The sequence below is a fragment of the Thermobia domestica genome, chromosome 5 (genome assembly GCF_964235325.1).
Source record: "Thermobia domestica chromosome 5, izTheDome1.hap1.1, whole genome shotgun sequence".
Taxonomy (NCBI): domain Eukaryota; kingdom Metazoa; phylum Arthropoda; class Insecta; order Zygentoma; family Lepismatidae; genus Thermobia; species Thermobia domestica.
In genome coordinates this window covers 109,318,486-109,336,686 of record NC_137458.1, presented here as the reverse complement: position 1 = coordinate 109,336,686, position 18,201 = coordinate 109,318,486, and positions in this window count along the sequence as shown.

The window sequence follows — 18,201 nt, the reverse complement described above, 5'->3', positions numbered from 1 at the left end:
GCTCTAATCATTTATATTTTGAATAACAATTGCGGGACAATAGTTAGAACCTGCCGTTCTTTCAGAAAAAGTGTTCCGGGCGGGCACACGTAGTATTCCGGGGGGCACTGCTGGTACTATTTTATTTATTATTATATTATACACGTATAATTTTGGTCTCGTCCGGGGGGCACTGTCAGAGGTCCGGGGTGCAGTGCCCCCAAAAAACATGTCTGGAAGAAACTCTGGAGGCTCGAGCTACGCAAAAATAGATAACAAAAGTATATGTGTATAAAGAATAATACAAAATCTCTATATTTGTGTGCTGTTCACGAAACATAGTATAATTATAGCTATGCTTACAACAACAATAAAATTATATTATGCTAGCCTTAGTCTAGGTAGGGCTTCGTTCCAGATCCCCAATTTGCTCGGCATACGGCCTTGCACAATATAGCAAATGCTCTTACGTGCTACTGGGGCACAATATTTCGCGTTCCTCCTTCTGTCTTTCATATAGAATTGGATTGAGCTAAAACTCTGCGACGAAATTCAAACATCTCGTAAGGTACTTTAATGAACCACCCCCATATCTTTTCCTTCTTTTCTACGTTAAGTGAAAGAAAACCGCTCAGATAGAAAAATCAAACTACTAACTTTCATGTTTCTAATCGCAAGGGATCCCGAGATATGGGCATGTTATAATAATAATAATAATAATAATAATAATAATAAAATCCACCCCTTTTCTTCCTTCTAAGTAAAATATCAAATACGCTGGAACAAGTATTGAATTATTTTAACTGAAAAGTTTATATACTAAATTCCATGTTTCTAACCTTTAACGATTCTTAGATATTGATATCTTATTATAATGTTTGCAATTCCCGCCCCTTTTTCTTTCCATCTCTTTTCTCCGTTTTACTAAAATATCAAAAAACGTTGAAAAGCGTGTCAAATTATTTTAAATGAGAAATTCAAATGCTAAATTTCAAGTCTCTCGTTTTAACTGATTCGAAGAGATGGCCATCTTATTAAAATAATTTCCACCCAATTCTCCCTTCCTTTCTTCGAATTTCCAAAAATTCTTCCTTAGTGATACCCTAGGTAACAAATCTTACCTAGTTTCCGAATTTAAAGTTTCTAGCTTAAGCGGTTTGGCCTGTGCGAAGTTTTTCACTCAGGATTTCGTCTTTTATATATGAATTACAATAACAGCTTGTGTTATTTCTCAATAAAAGATGAAATGCCATTAGAAGTCACAATGAATGCCTGGTCCTTCCTAATGTTTCCATGTTGAACCCCAAAAGTCACGGGTCTCTTTATTGGTCTAATAGCTAGCGAACGTACTTTTGATCTTTGATGCATGAGGTCCTGTGGTTTGATTCCTGGTGAGCGAGCATGGAACGCACTACGGTGGTTCAGATCCAAATTTAAACTCTAGTTCTCGTTCTGTAAAGCATCGATTTTGACAAACGACGTAAGTACACTCATGTCTAAAATGATTGTCGCATATCTATAACTGTCTTCTTGTAAGAATATAATTTGATAATAACTTTGCAGGATACTTTTAATACTGATACTATGGGTATAATCGGGAAATGTATATTTGTGGTAAATTTCACAGGAAAAGAATTATAAATACGAAAATTAGAATGAGTAAAACAAAATGTTGCTAAATGAACAAGAAAGTTTTATTTTCGTTTTATTGTTCTTATTTACTCCTCTTTTGACATGAAATTTGCCACATACATGTCTTCGCCGATTATACACATACTAACATTATAAGAAATACCGGGCGAATTCGTTATCAAATCATATTCCTACAACAACATATTTATAGATATGCGACAATAATTTTGGACATGAGTGTACATATTAATCAATCAACCAACAGAAAATTTTCCTTGCAGATTCAGAGAGCTATTCGGTAAGAAGCGCTGTAGATTCTATATTTCTCTTTATTCAAGGTCGCAAAGCTAATTGAGGTTATAATCCGGAAGTCCGAAATCCATTTCATATCCTTTTTCTAGGACACAATAACACATTTTTAGTTCAAAGAGTGAGTCGTCTTACCCCCTTCCTACAGTTGTTCGTCCAACGTCCAATGAATCATATTCACGCTCCTTTGGAGCTTATGATGACCGTCCAAAAGAACTACGGATAGAAGTATTCACAATTCAAATATATCTGTATTAAGTACAATTAAGTACCACACATTTTGATTAGAATTGAGTTGATTTTGAGTTTAACGTCCCGTTCAGCAGCAAGGCTATATGAGACGTGGACCTACTGATTAACGTGGAGTCCGAACCACATGAGCTCCCGCCGGGAATCGAACCCGGGCCTCCCACGCCAAAGGCGCGTACGCTAACCGCTTAGCCACGGAGGAGCTCACATTTTGATTAGACTCTGCTAGGCTTGTCACAAGATTGGATCGGTCGGGAAAATACCATATTAGTATTTCCCAATAATAAATGCTGAAAGTTCAAAAAACTCTTTGGAGGGGGCAGTCGCCCCCTCCGCCCTCCCCTGGATCCGCCAGTGTGCATACTGCACTAAAACAGTTTGCACTTAATTAAAAATTTACACTTTTAATGGTGATGCTCGATGTCAAGTGTATACTATCTATACCGTAATTGTGCTTATACTGATTTTTGGTGCTTTGTTTAATTTTATTTTATGAATTATGCAAACTCTCGTCGAATTTGTGACTTCATTTTATATTTTCTGTAATGCATCTTGTAACTTCACGTAATATTTTCATATCTTGGTGTCAAACATATAATATCTAGTCATATAGCGTAATAATAATAATAATAATAATAATAATAATAATAATAATAATAATAATAATAATAATAATAATAATAATATAGTTTAAATTAAAAGACAAATTCTGACCAAAACATATTAACTAATAAATAATAGTATTACAGTTTCGGCAAATTAGTTTTCCGAAACTGTAACGCTATTATTTATTAGTCAATATATGCTTTGGCCAGAATGTCTCTTTTAATTTATACAAGAAGTTCCAAAGCTAGAATGAGTGGTATTCAAATAATATAGTTAATAACATCAAGAAATTTTGAAATTGGATTATTTAATTATCATTAAGTAACATGTATTTCTTATTCCATATACATATATTGTAGTTATATATTATAATATTTCAAATGGTGTGTGTCTTTTAGTCTAGGGCTTCTACATATTTTCTCAGCTTTAAATATGTTTGTGTAGAGCACAGCCTATACAATTGTTATTGAAATCTGTAACCAGTCTTTCTTGTTCGCTTTACTGCTTTATAACCAGTGGAAGAAAACAGCTATAAAGGAACTTCAGGTGTCAATCAACTATTGAGCTGCCCTGCGTGGCGCACGTGGGGAGGCCTCCTCCTCTACATACTTCCCCCTTCTCAATAGCGTTTGTTACGAGCGAACGGTGATGCGACTTTCTCCGAAGCAATTGTGTATGGAGATGATGTTCTATCTGAAATGTTGGTAGACACTGTTTTTGTCAATTTTCCATCCTAATTTCTGTGAACTGTTTAAACAGAATAGTTTATGAAATGAGAAATGCTTGAGAAGAGACGTTTTAAAGAATACGCTCACAGTTGCCGACATTTTCTTACACATTCTGTTGAGAGTTGGATACCTGGAAATAACCAAAAATCGTCCCGAAAAAACCCCTTGACCATAAAAAATATCGTCATATCAATCAACGTTATTTCTATCTAATTACTGACACATCTCGGGAAAACGTTTCTTATGCTACTTAGATTGAATTATGTCAGATTCATTGCAATAAGATGCAAAATATTGATGTTATTTTAAAAAAATCCAAATTATTGGAAACATTTCGTCCCGTTTAAACCCCTCAAAATTATAGATATGTATAAATATGTTATTTATTAAAATTAATTAACGAAACTTTCTATAACGATGTTTCTTACAGTCCTTTACCACTCTCAACAAAATTTATTGGAAAATATAAACTTTTTTGTCCTTCGACTTTTTCGCCTCACAGAAAGATGCCTTGGTGGTATGTAACGAACAAAATACATTTTGTTTCTTAAAAAACAACAAAATATTTATTTGTGAATAGATAATAGGGTCGATAAAGCTTTTTATACTTATTTCTTTGTAAAACGGTGACATCAAAAGTCATTTCTGCAAAAATAGTGATATTTTAGGAAAGATATCATGACATTCCGAAAACTAAATTAGAACAAAACGTGTTGATAGCAATAGCATATTCATAGTTTTATTGTTTCACGCATTTCTTCAGATCAAGATTTAGTCAATATAGTATAGATAAGAGCAAATAAATCAAAGTTAGAAAATTTAGAATATATCTATTGTTTCGTCCTTTTTAGACCCCTAGCAGCTAAAGATAGATAGATAGATAGATAGATAGATAGATCTATAGATACACATATATTTAACATTTTCACGTCGCTTGTCTATTCTGTCGTCCTCTGTCCGCCCGCAAGGGAATGTCGTTAGTGGGTACTAACTAAGTAGTTGTGGCCGTCGTCGTCTCGTCGAGTGCTTCAACGGTGTGCTTCAACGGTCTTTTTGAACAAACACAATATTTTTTTCTGATAAAACTTGACATTTCTACATTGTACTCATTAATTTTGTGTGCTGAACATTTGCACATATCTGCATAAACGCTTTTTCATATGCAATGTAAGCATTTTTTGAATGTTTCATTTTAACTAGTTCAGTTTATATTCATTTCGTGTATAGACTATACGGCATAAGTTGCGGTACCTCATTTCGGATGGTATGAGATCTATATCTCGAATCTGTAACTGTAGTTGTTCATCTTCGTTTCGAATAGCTGCTCCTTAAGTGACATGTTCAGCAATTCTAGTGACACATGACACCGCATATTTCCTTGAAAAATCCTTTTCCCATTTTTAGTGATCCCCATTTTTCTTGTTTCTAGGAAAATACACACTGCTGCTCAATAAATATGGTATCTGCTACATATTATCGTTTAGCAGTACGCTTGAAATATAGTAAATCATTCACGAAGAGTCTACAATTTTCTGCCACATATGATTCAGCAGACTATACCAATTGTCTTAATTTTGTAAAAGTTTGGTAGGCCCAGTGATAGACCGTGTTTATGTTGTATTCTGTGGGGATCTGGATAAAAATTGATGTTATGCAATGCTTGTTTCTAGTGTCCCTGTCTTTCAAAAGTTCTTTCATCTGAAAGTTTTTGTGGCAGTTTCTAAAAGTGCTCAAGTCCTTCCCTTCTTGTTCAGCTGGAGGAATAGACAGCATGCGCCCTTCCGTTCTCAAGGACTTAGTTCGTTACTATATTCACGACTCTAAAGATCGCCTTACCAAAGTTACTTGCTAGTTTGTCTCTATGATTTTATCAGAAGACGTACCCGTAGAAAAAAAGGCCAATTTTCTTTGGAGCTTCTCCTATTTCATTGAAAAAGAAATGTGGTGGGATTAGAAAAATTGCCAATGAAAACACATGGAGAAGACTTTCTTCTTAAATAATATGTGTGGGAATTAAAAGACTTCAAAGCCTTTCTCCACAACAAATTGGAGTAGGCATTCAACATTGGGGCTAGAGTTGCAGCACATGCTGCACGTATGTATTACCCTCACCTTCATCAAAGCCTAAAGCCTCCCTAAAGATGGATTTTAAAAATGTTTCTAACGAAATAGACCGGAATGCAATGCTCACTGCCGTTAAGGACAATTTTCCATCCTTCTATCTTTACGTAATCTAGTGCTATGGTCAAGTCATTTATTTTGTTATAAGGCACAGACATTATCACATCACAAAGAGGAGTTCAGTAAGAAGACCCTTTAGGTTCTGCATTATTTGCCTTAACTCTACAACCAATCGTCAACACAATAAATACAGATCTAAATATATGGTACTTGGACGATGGCACTATAGCTGGAGACCCGATTACCATAATAAACACATTAAATGATATCGATACAAATGCATTTCTAATAGATCTCCAACTAAACTACTCTAAATGTGAGATTAGCTTCCTGGAAATACCTCCAGAATAGAAAAATATATTTTTCACCATGTTCAATATGGCGGCTCCAGGCTTTCAATTAATAACGCCTTCAAACGCTTTCCTGTTGGGTTCTGCCGAGGCAAGGAAAGCTTTATTAATTGAGAAGACTGCGAAGGTGTTGAATATTTCCAACGATTGCCATTAGTGTCGGCACACTCAGCTTTCTATTTACTATAAACTTCTTTTACAATACCAAGCTTGCTATATTTTCTACGATGTTCATCATTATTGAGAGAACAAGGTCTTTTTGAACGTTACGATAACTCCATCAAATCTGGATTGGAATCCATCATTAATTGTTTTCTTCCTCATAATGCATGGCTACAGGCTTCTCTTTCGATTAGTTATGGAGGATTAGGCATCCGGCGAACCTTAGATATGACATTATTCTATGGTCCGAAATGCCTAATGGAATCGCTTATCCAACACGATATAATTTCTCACGAAATTAATGAGATTGAGGATTATTCTACAACTTGGTCAATACTAGTAGGCTTAGAATTACCCGAAATCAACTCCAGATGAAAACACATCACATGGGTTATGCATATCATTAAATCACACCTCTCCTTTTTACTCCAGTCGCCGACAACTTAGAAGACAAAGACAGATTAATCTCTGCTTCCTCCATGGAAGCAGGTGCTTGGTTGAAGGCCCTCCCCTCGCCCACACTCGGACATCAACTAAGTAATGAATGCTTCCGAATAGCCATTGCGTTACGTCTAGTGGGAGATATATGTGAAGACCCCTAATGTCAAGCATGTAAGGGCGAAATAAATAAAAAAGGTTTATATGGCCTTTCGTGTTCCAAAAGCGCAGGAAGACATTCTCGCTACTGAAATGTTAATGACGTCATAATAAGAGCAGTAGTATCAGCCAGCATACCTACAATAAGAGGACCCATTGGGTATAGCGGAAAAGATGGAAAAATACCAGACGGGATGACTCTGTTACCGTGGAAGAGAGGTAAAACGGCAATTTGGGACTTTACCTGTTCAGATAAGTTCACTCCTTCCAATCTCCCCTTTTCTTCGAGTCAGGCGGGAAATATAGCCAGCCGAAATGAAACGGAAAAAATGAGAAAATACAGTAATCGTAAGGAGAAATATCATTTTGTAACTATTGCTATTGAATCCAGTGGTGCATGGGGCAGAGAAGGTTTTAACTTTATAAAAGAAATAGGGATACGGATCACGCAGTCATCTGGCGATGACAGAACAAGCACCTTCCTCATACAAAGAAAAGTATGGCAGTTCTAAGAGGCAATGTCGCCTCAATACAGAGTACCATACCCAAAGGCAGAGAACCGGAAGAAATATTCCTACTGTAAGAATATATTTATTCCATTATGTTCTATTTAATGTTACCATTTTATGTTCATTCAAATATTTTCCATTTGTTTGTTTTTCATTTTGTTTTGCTACTTTCATCTGTGTAAAAGTTTTAAGATTTGTTAGATTTACCAATTGTGTTGTTGAGCTTAAACTAAAAATATTGTGGACACAGAATAATTGTAAAATTTCGTATTATGAAGAGTGTTAGTGCAATTTGCAACGATTAATTAGATTATGTACCTTAGATATTTTGTGTATATTTATGCAGGTTTGAAGTGTACAGTATATTGTTTGTTTTAATATAAATTAAGGAATATTTCTTGAAAAAATGTACACTTACAGTTTTGTCTGAAATATACGTAAGGTGTTAGTATTTTATAAGCATTGATGTAGTTTTTATGTATAGAAACTTCTTTTAAACTTGTATTGATGAACATCTATTCATTGTGTTTGAAGTATCTAGTAACTGGATATTATGTTGATAATAGACAATGTCACCTAATATTATTGAACATGAAACTACTTTCCTGTACATAATTTCTAAATATTGAAGTAATACAAGAAACTAGAATGGTTTAGATTTTACTTTGTACTTTCGGAACTTGAAATTTGAGAAATTGGCTAAAGTAAGAACATCTTGCGAACAACAATCATCATTAGGTTAAAACATATCCTACCCAAACAGCATATTTTACATGGTCATTCTATCTGTAAACGTATTATGTAATATGATAGGTGTACGGTTGATCAATGGAGTATAAAATATGATGGACTAGTTTGTTCAAAGACCACAGAACATATATGCTCTTAACCCCAGCAATATGGAAGAAATCTATATCCAAATATGATACATCAGTGCGAATTTGAATTGTCATTTCTAAAATAAAATAAAAGATGATACATTATATTATACTATATTAAAAGAGATTATGTACGGGAATATAAAATAAGAATACATGCACTATGCAATAACTACGAGAGAATTTTATTTTGATAAAAATAAAACTGAACTTTCACACAGTCATACTCGTGCTTCCATGAAAATCAGTTATTATGAATCGTGTGGAAACTATATATATATATATATATATATATATATATATATATATATATATATATATATATATATATATATAAACAAATTTCCATTGCTGATATTTGAAGGCTTAGACAAAATTGTCAGTTTAAGTTGAACATAAAATACGACACGTAAATACATAACATTATTCACCTAGTTTGAAGTGTTGCCACATAAAAACTAAAACAATCGCGAGAACGGACCTTTTATCGAAATTTTCTTAAATATTCTTAACTATTTTTCCTTTTAAAGCATAAATGTCTAATTGATTACGTACAATGAAAGCCTACAATCTTACACTCTTGCACATCGACCGAGGTATAACTTATTCCTTTGTTGCACTAGCAATCTGATCTATGGTCAGTTAAAGATATACCATCCCTGTCTGTAAATATACAGGACTGTTAAAGGGTTTAGGGCTCTAGGATGCCGGTGTTACACTTATATATGGACGAACAACTGTTTTTAATTCTCAGGACCGTAAATAACATTACTAACATAGTGGGAAAAATACCCCAAGGTGGCCTTTGCTTCCTTGGCCCTTGCTCTATATGTAATGTGTAATTATTCTCACCTCATATGACAAGAGAATTATGACAGTCTCGTAATTATATGAAAACACTCTATAGTTCGACTAGAATTCAACTAAACATACACACATTAATTAATTCTTAAAGCGCTTATATTAATTTATGACGTTAGAAGCGTAAGAAAATATTGTAAGTACGATATAAGGATATTCAAACTAACAAAATAACATTTGAAGAGGTCAATGCAATGTTTATACCCAATTTTTCGCTACGTTGTTTTATTTCTCTTATTTAAAATTTTTCTTAGTGTATATTAAGTCCTTATGAGAAGACCTTGAGCGCAATTACTTTTCCCTGTGTTTACCACATTGTTAGCACAAACAATTTTCAAACTTTTATTTCTTCCAGAGATAGTATTGTTATTTAGGAATATACTAATAACAATTTAAATTTTACGTTTTCTTTTATGTAGGTAAAGTGTATTACAAAAGAGTTCTTGCAATTGTTCGTAGTGTATTTTATCTGCTTAAAATAGATTGTAAAGTCAAATATTAAATGCGAATATCGTTATCTATACATTCTTAATTGATTGACAAATTATGTTAGTCATCGAAATTGCATACGAACTAAGGTATTACTTTTATTTAGGTGATGGATAACTTGAAAGTCCCAATACTTGGAAATGCCAGTTTCGACACATTTGTCAAGTATCCGATGAGAACTGAGTACGGAATGTGCTTAGCAGTTAATTCTGAGCTTATTGATCTACAAAGGTAATTTGGAATAATTTTGCAATTTACCTAGAATGTTTTGGTCTGCCTATATTTATGGCTATTAAGTTTCTTTTGTATTGACAATACTGTTGATAATTAAGTACTTGTATCCAAATAATGGATGGTCAACTCGTAATGCCCATCACACTACTTTCTTTCTACAAATAATCTTCAAAGCACTAATCATTTAAATATATTTCTCATTTTAACTAAATATAAAAAATTGGCATTTTGACTATTTCAACAAAGCGTTTAACTTTTCCTAGCGACGAAAACTATTTCCTTGAAAACATACAATGGAGAAAAAAGTTTTAGTTGGTAGAAAGTTTCATTTTTTAAAATTCGTATAGAGCTGTGCTCACATTAACAATTACCTGGTGGATTTTTCAAGTAAAACTATGACTGAACAGTACGCATATCAGTTAGTGAACATGTCCTACGTGGATTTCCTAGTCGTCGAAATGTTCATTCGTTTTCTTTTATCTCTTTGCTTTAAACTTGAAAAAGGTTTCATGTTTACCTGTCTTTTTCTCTCTTTCTTCGTTTATATAGTAATTCGTAAATGATATTATACGGGTATACTCATAAAACTTAGTGGAACAGCTTACACCAAAAGGTTTAAGGATGGATAAAAAGGGAGTGAGATATGAATCAAGCAGGTACAAAAGACTCATCAAGAAGATAGAAAAGAAACTCGTTTGGAAAGAGATTAGCGTTAGAGAGCTTTTTTTAGCTTTGAATGGAGAAAAGACACAGAAGTTAAGAAGTGATATTAGTGATGGTTTGTTGATATTTACTAGAGATATAGTTATGAAGAGACTGGAGGTGAGGGAAGAGGATTTCATATGAAAGTAAAGAAAAGATTAGACAAAAAAGGATGGCGGTTAGAGTGGAAGAGAGAACACGAGGAAAACTTTGACAAAAATGTGGTAGTAGTTGGTGATGTGACGGTGTCGGAGGATGAGAAAAAAGCATTCAGTTTAGGATATAATTTTAAATTGAAAGAACCCAGAGTGGACGCAGAAGAGATTATATATTTGATAGAGCAAGCGATTGTTCAAGTTCGAAACAAGGAGATAAGGGACAAGATAAGAAAAAAGGTTAAGGTGATCGTGGAGTAAAACATAAAGAACGCAAAAGGGAAGCTTTCAAAACAAGAGTACAGTGTGTTAAGGCATATGTGTGCAACAAGCAGACCAAGGTGGCACCATCGTAGTAATGGATAAACAATGGTACAAAGAAAAGTTGAGTGATATCTGTGGTGACATCTGCGAAGTGATAGGTGACAAAGCTATGGGTGAGAAAATTGAACAAAAAGTTTTGGTGTCAATAACAAAGGCAGGTTTTGAAAGAGGTCTCAATAAAGAAGGTAGAATACCGATAATGAAAGGTTTTCCTGAGGTTCATAAATAGGGGGTAAAAATGAGACCAATATTAGATTGCAGAGGGAATATGCTTGAACCACAAGAGGAGGAATTAAAGGAGACTATAGAAACATTAATCAATAAACAAGACACTAGCAGCGTGAAAAAATCGATGGAGTTAAAACGAAGGATAGAGGAAGTAGGACAGAGCAAAACTAAAACAATCATGTTCAGTATTGAGGTGGAAGCTATGTTTCCAAGTGTAAGAAGGAACAACATTTTAAAGTCTTTACAGAATTGAGGGATAGGAGAATCAATGGTTGGGGTGGAGAAGGACTGAAGGAGGCCCTGAAGACAGTTTTTGTGTTATAGGTGAAAAGTTAGTAAAAAATATAGAGGCAATAAGCATAGGTTCCAAGTTGAGTAGGGTGCTGGCAGAAATTGTTACGAACGACTAGGAGAAGAAGGTAGGGATGAAAGAAAGTGACAAATTAGTGTTTTTTGGTAGATATGTTGATGATTGCATAGGAATTTGGAAAGGAACTCTAAGGCAATTGGAAAAGTTTGTAAATGAAATTGAGGATACGGAGAAAGGCATACAACTAGAGCTCGAGTTGGACAAGGAAGAGGAAATAGTGTTCCTTGATATGAGAATAAGGAGAAAGCAAGGGGACATCTACACAGAAGGTAACAAAAGAGTTGCTCGTCGGGAAACTATTGCCACACCAAAAGTGATGTGGATCACTCGACCAAGATGAATTTCATTAATAATATGGAGAAAAGAATTATGCAAATAAGCAGTGAAAGAGACGAAGCAGAACAAAGTATACAAACATTTCAAGACCCTGTATCACATAGTGTCTGATGAAGCCAAAGAGTTAGATAACGAAACTGTAACACGTGTTGAGTTTTAATGAAAATATATAGTTTTGCTCAGCAAATAATTAGTTTATATTTAATCATAAAACTGTAGTATATAAATAATATGTTGTAAACCGAATTGATAGCAATAACAAATTCGTAATATATTTATTACAAATTTCTGACTTCTGATAAGATCCTTTTTTAATTTTGCATTTAAATTTTTGTTTTAAAAATTGCAAAATTAAAAGGATTTGAATAACCGTAATTAGTTTTGTGTATGCACCACTAAAAGTGCACTACCACCTGCAATTATCCTTTTCTTGTAGTATTAGACAACCATATAAACAAATTCGTTGGGGTGGTTGAGAATTAGAAAGGCGTTGGACCAAACCCAAATTTTGTTACAAATATATAAGTATGGCTAACTGCCAATAAGAGAATAAAATAAATTGTTAACAATGACGATTTTATTATCGTAAAGGCGATGGGTGACATAAAATATTACAAAATTATCTTAGTTAAGCAGTTCAAACAAGATGAATATCAGAGGAAAGCATTTCTCCCTTTTCCAAAAAAAAAAGAAAAAGAAAAAAGAAAGAAAGAAAGAAAAAGAATGAAAGAAAATCTCTTAAAAAAGAAAACTGTTACATAATGTAAAGGTTTAATATAGCACCTAACAGCACGAAACAAACATAGCCACGAAACGGAAAAAGAGACAAATAGAGAATAAGTGACACCAATGGCGTAGCAGACTTGCAGCCATCCCATATAAGTGATGAGACTATAGCTGTAAACTCAATTGCTGTTGAAATAAAAATAATAATAGTGATAATAACAATAATAATAATAATAATTATTATTATTATTATTAAAAACTAGCTTTCTTTTTAAATCTCTGGCTCTGCCTAAGATCATGTCTGCATATAGTGGTCATGTGTGTACCTTTTTCAATGAGTCAACCTAAACGCCAAAAGGGATGGAAATATCGGAGATAAAGGAATAAAAAAAACTTTCTTATGATAAAATCTAAATCAAAGTTTGAGGGGTTGCATTAAACATTTGTTTTCTGTTTTTTTGTTAGAACAAAAATGTTCTAGCGGCAAGGAAATTATATTATATAATATTGCAAATTTGCAAGTGGATTTATTTACATTGCGATTTGTGTTAATAAAAATTTTTCATTGGAACACATTATTGTAAAAATTAAGTTTTATTTCTTTATCCATTTCAAGATTTAGCGGCTACCTAGACCTCGCCCTCCCCCAATATGAACATTGAAAATTCAGGATGTTATATCGATATTGATATATTTGCGATATCGAGTGTTGATATATGATAATATATATATATATATATATATATATATATCGCCATGTCGGACAGACCTAGATCCGAGAAATGATGACATATATACTGGAATCAACAATCAAAATCTAGCTATTTTCTTCAATTTCAGTATTCAAGGTTGAGGGGCAAGGGTGGTAATCCGAATAAAAATTTTAAGCCAAAAAGGTATTAAAATAAAAGTAGTTATACTTTCCCTTTAATAGAAAACTAATAATGGAAAATTATTACTGAAATTTACATTTCACTTCTGCTTCTGTTTCTGATTCTAATATCTTCATAATTTCTTATTAGAATACTTACTAACATATCCTCATTTTATTGTTCTAACAAACCAATATAAGTAGCCAGTAAACAGTTTAGATTCATCGAGTCGTTGGTATGATAACAATAGTAATTCATGTCACCCCCCTTTCAATTACAAAATAATTGGTAAACGAACAAATATATGTTGCCACTAAAATAGTTTAGAATGATCAAGCCCTTGGTCTGATACCCAGAACATCTTGTGTCACGGACCCCAACCCCTCATTACGAAATCCTGGATATGTGCGTGCAATAGTACACATACTTTACATAGTATATCAATATACTCTATAATGTGCTACATCCAAGCAAACCGGAAGGTAAATTTAATATGATATTAAAGAGAAATATTCTTGAAAATAATCATAATTTTTTGTTAATATTTCTTTATGTCAGTACTGGTACCACGGACTGAGAGCTACAAAACTAATAGAACTAGAAATTGGACATTTCATTACTTTTTTCTCTCAAAGTAAAATAATTCTTCAAATAGCTAAGATTGTAATTTCTTTTAAATATAAGTCTAATTTACCGGGCTATTCCAGGCTGAAATCCTGCTTTTTAGGGAAGTGCATAGGCAAGATGTAGTGAGTTTTACTTGAAACTTGACTGGACTCTAATTGAGCATATTTAAAACGAAGGAAATTCTGGGTCTAGTTTTAAGTATTATGGAAAGAAGACATGATGAAGTGAGGCAGAAGGATATGAACGATCATAGGGGACTTTAATGTTACTACACTGCAATTATACTAATAGTACTACTACTACTACTACTACTACTACTACTAATAATAATAATAATAATAATAATAATACCAAGTACAAGAAGAAAAGGGATAAGATATTTAACTTCTTTCAGTTTTTTATCTTTGTTACTGCGTGTTCATATGGATGGCCTCATTCCAAAGTGAACCAACCGCCAAAAACAGCTTTTCAAGAAATCGAGGCCTAAAGTTTTAGTTGTTTCAAAAAATCTACGTAACACTTGAAAATATAGCTTTATTTCTATCTTTTGTTAAAAATATTGATCTTTTAAGTACGACGAATATTAAGTGGGAAACAACAAAATAATAGTGCAAAATACAATAATATTAGTACAAATTGTAACTTAGTTCACTATGGCATAAGACTTTGGTATTTGCTTTGCCATTGATACGAAGAGAGAACGCTGACAGTATTCTAGTTTGTGCGAGTTATATTTTGAAAAGTCTGTTGTAACTCGCGGAAAGTAGAATACTGTCAGCGTTCCCTCTGTACAAATTAGTGCGCTCAAACGGGTCGAATCGGGTCAGGGAAACTCGGGTCACGGATCTGGTCTTTCTAACTCGGATCACTGGTTGGGTAATAGTAACTCGAGTCACGGGTCAGGTCAAGCTTTTAAGCTTCGAGTCGGGTCAAACAGCTACTCGGGTCATGGGTCGGGTTCAGCCTTGTAATACTCTTATTGTTTCGTCAGTTGCTTATACATCAGGATTCTGAGAGTTCTATTTATTGCTATGATCCATCTCTTTTCGTTCGAACTGATGAAAAGTGATAATACTCTTGACATGCCAAAATGAACTAAATACAAATTGCTCTGGAAATAAGTATACTATTCCGTAATTGGTCACTAATACTTTAATAATTTTAACATTTAGTGTGTAATATACTTGCAAAATTTGCCATACTGTTATACATCTAATGTGTCACTCACACGAGCGTTCGCAAACTGTTTTTTAAAGTTAGTTCACTTTGGCATCTGAAGAGTTTAACTCGAATTCATAACACAGGATAAGAAACACAATATTTATCTGTTGATCTAATTTGACCAATAAACAAAATATGCATGCCTGTCTCAGACGTTCCTGCATTAGAATCTGGTTTATAGCCATCTGAGGATCCACAACTTATGTCAGAATCGTCTTCATCTGCATAATTAACGCGAACATTTCTCCAGCGTTCGTTTTGAACTAACTCCCAGAGAAGCCATCTTGTTTGTGTAGATAGTTCGTTCTGCCGCCATAAACCCAGTGTTGCTAACCTCATGCCAAACAAAAATCCTATCGTAAAAAATATCATTTTACAAAATAGCTTGGTTCATTGAGGCATAAGAAAGACTACATAATTTACAACTTATTCCCATGTTTAACTCAAAAAATAGAAAATTGAAGTTAGTTCACTTTGGCGTGAGACCATACATATATCCTCCTATCTTACTTTTTGATAATATAACACGGGGTATAAACATTAAACAAGTAGTATTTCTCTCGCGAATACTAAGAAGTGCAGTATTTGTTTACTGTCTCATTGCTGACCTAAGTGGTCGAGAAGTCTAAGAGGCAAAGTTATCATTCACGAGGTTCCCGGTTTGAGTTCCGAAAAAGCATGTATTCCGCCTCGTGGCAAGAATGGTTAGAAAGTATTGTGCGCCGGCCAAGCACGTTCAAAATCCGATCTGGACTTCGGCTTGGGCTAAAACATTTAACCGTGCATATCTCTCTCTTGATACTAAAGAAATACTGATATTCACGCACACAAGATAAGTTTTGTGCTCTCTTGTCATAAAAATTTATGACAAGGCTCTCTTGTCATAAAAATTTATTCTACACTCGTTATCGAGATAACATAAAATGCTAGAATTGTCCCCTCTCATGGACAACATTGAAACAGTTCAACATTACTACTTACATTTCTCAAATATTTCGTTTTCCAAATAATTAGGTGATGATTTCAAAATAAGTGAAAATGAGCTGCACGGGTGAACTAAATATCAAACTCGATTCGACTCCAAACTTGACCTGAAAACAACGAATCTCGTAAATCTACCTTTAGCAACACCCGTGCTCATCGTTACTGATTTCACTGTCCAACAACGAAAATGTAAATTGAACAAAATCAGCTAATTCTTATTGATTTTGTGGTGCTGATCACGAATTTGAAAGTTATTTTCGAATATTAGCTCTACTTTTCGTTTTACAGGCATGCTAAATAATAACGCTTTAAAAATAAATATATTGGCTTCGTTTGGGGTAAAATTTTACACTGATCCGGCAACACTGGAGAAACTATATGAACGCTTGGTTTCATTGTGCTCCTCAGTAGTGTTTTCCTATTGTTAGAAAAGAGAGGTTTAGTGCAGTTATCAGCATTTTGGGTGTGACGTTTGTGTAGTGCAGGACATAAAAATACAACTACAAGTACGCAAAAATACTGGTATTTTGAATGTATATTTTTAAATAGTTGTCGAAACTATTTCAAGTGGCATTTTGAGGATTTCAATAAACAAAAATGCCGCGAAATTGTGTAAACAGTGCGGATAATTTCTGCTACGTGTGTGGGGAAGTGCCATTTTCCTCACAAAAGCAGACTATAACACCACTAATTAGAAAAGCCTATCAATATTACTTTGGTTGTAAAATTGGATACCAAGATAAATCTAGGACACCCCACATTGTGTGTAATACTTGTGCCAGCAAACTGAGAAATTGGATTAATGGGAAGGGGCGCTTAATGCCTTTTGCAGTGCCCATGATTTGGAGGGAGCCAAGCGACTGTTATTTTTGTATGGTTCCTTTCCTTCAAGAAGGGAATTTCCACGAAGAAGAAGCGGGCCTTGATCTATACTAACATTCCTCTGCAATGCGCTCTGTTCCACATGGAGAAGGACTACCTGTACCTGACCCACCTAAAGAATACGATCTTTTTTCTGATGATGATCAAGAAGTTGAAGCTCCTGAATCAAGTACTTCGAAGGACCCTACGTTTGTTGTAGAAAAACCTCCATGTGAACCACACAGACTTACTTAAGAGGAACTAAGTGATCTAATCACAGATTTGGACCTCTGGAAAAGCAAAGCTGAAATTTTAGCGTCACGCTTAAAGCAATGGAATTTATTGCAGGAAAAAGTAAATATTTCAGTGTATTGGAATAGGGAGAAGATGTTCACTTCATTTTTTACTATGGAAGACACACTTGTGGCATGTACAGATGTAAATGGTCTCATGAGGGCACTTAAAATTAATTACGAACCTACGGAGTGGAGGCTCTTCATAGATACGTCCAAGGAGAGTTTAAAGTAGTGCTTTTACATATTGGAAATGAACTTCCCTCAATTCCTGTAGGTTACGCAGTTCATATGAAGAAATCTTATGAACAATTGAAATGTTTACTTCAAGTCATTAAATATTACGATTTTGAGTGGCTCATTTGTGGTGACCTTAAAGTAATAGCACTGTTGCTAGGTATGCAGTTAGGGTATACAAAATATTGTCGCTTTATATGTGAATGGGACAGTAGAGATCGTGGATCTCATTACCGCAAAAGTGATTGGAGTACCAGAGAAACTCTCCAGCCGGGAGTGAAAAATGTGCAGCATGAACCACTGGTAGATCGTAATCGAATTTTGCTTCCCCCTCTACATATTAAGTTAGGTCCTATGAAAAGTTTTTTTTCTAAGAGCATGAACCAAGAGGATGAGGCCTATAAGTACCTAAGAGGACAATTCCCTCGATTAAGTGATGCCAAAGTTAAAGAGGGTGTTTTCATAGGCCACAGATTAGGCAACTATTCAAAGATCACAAGT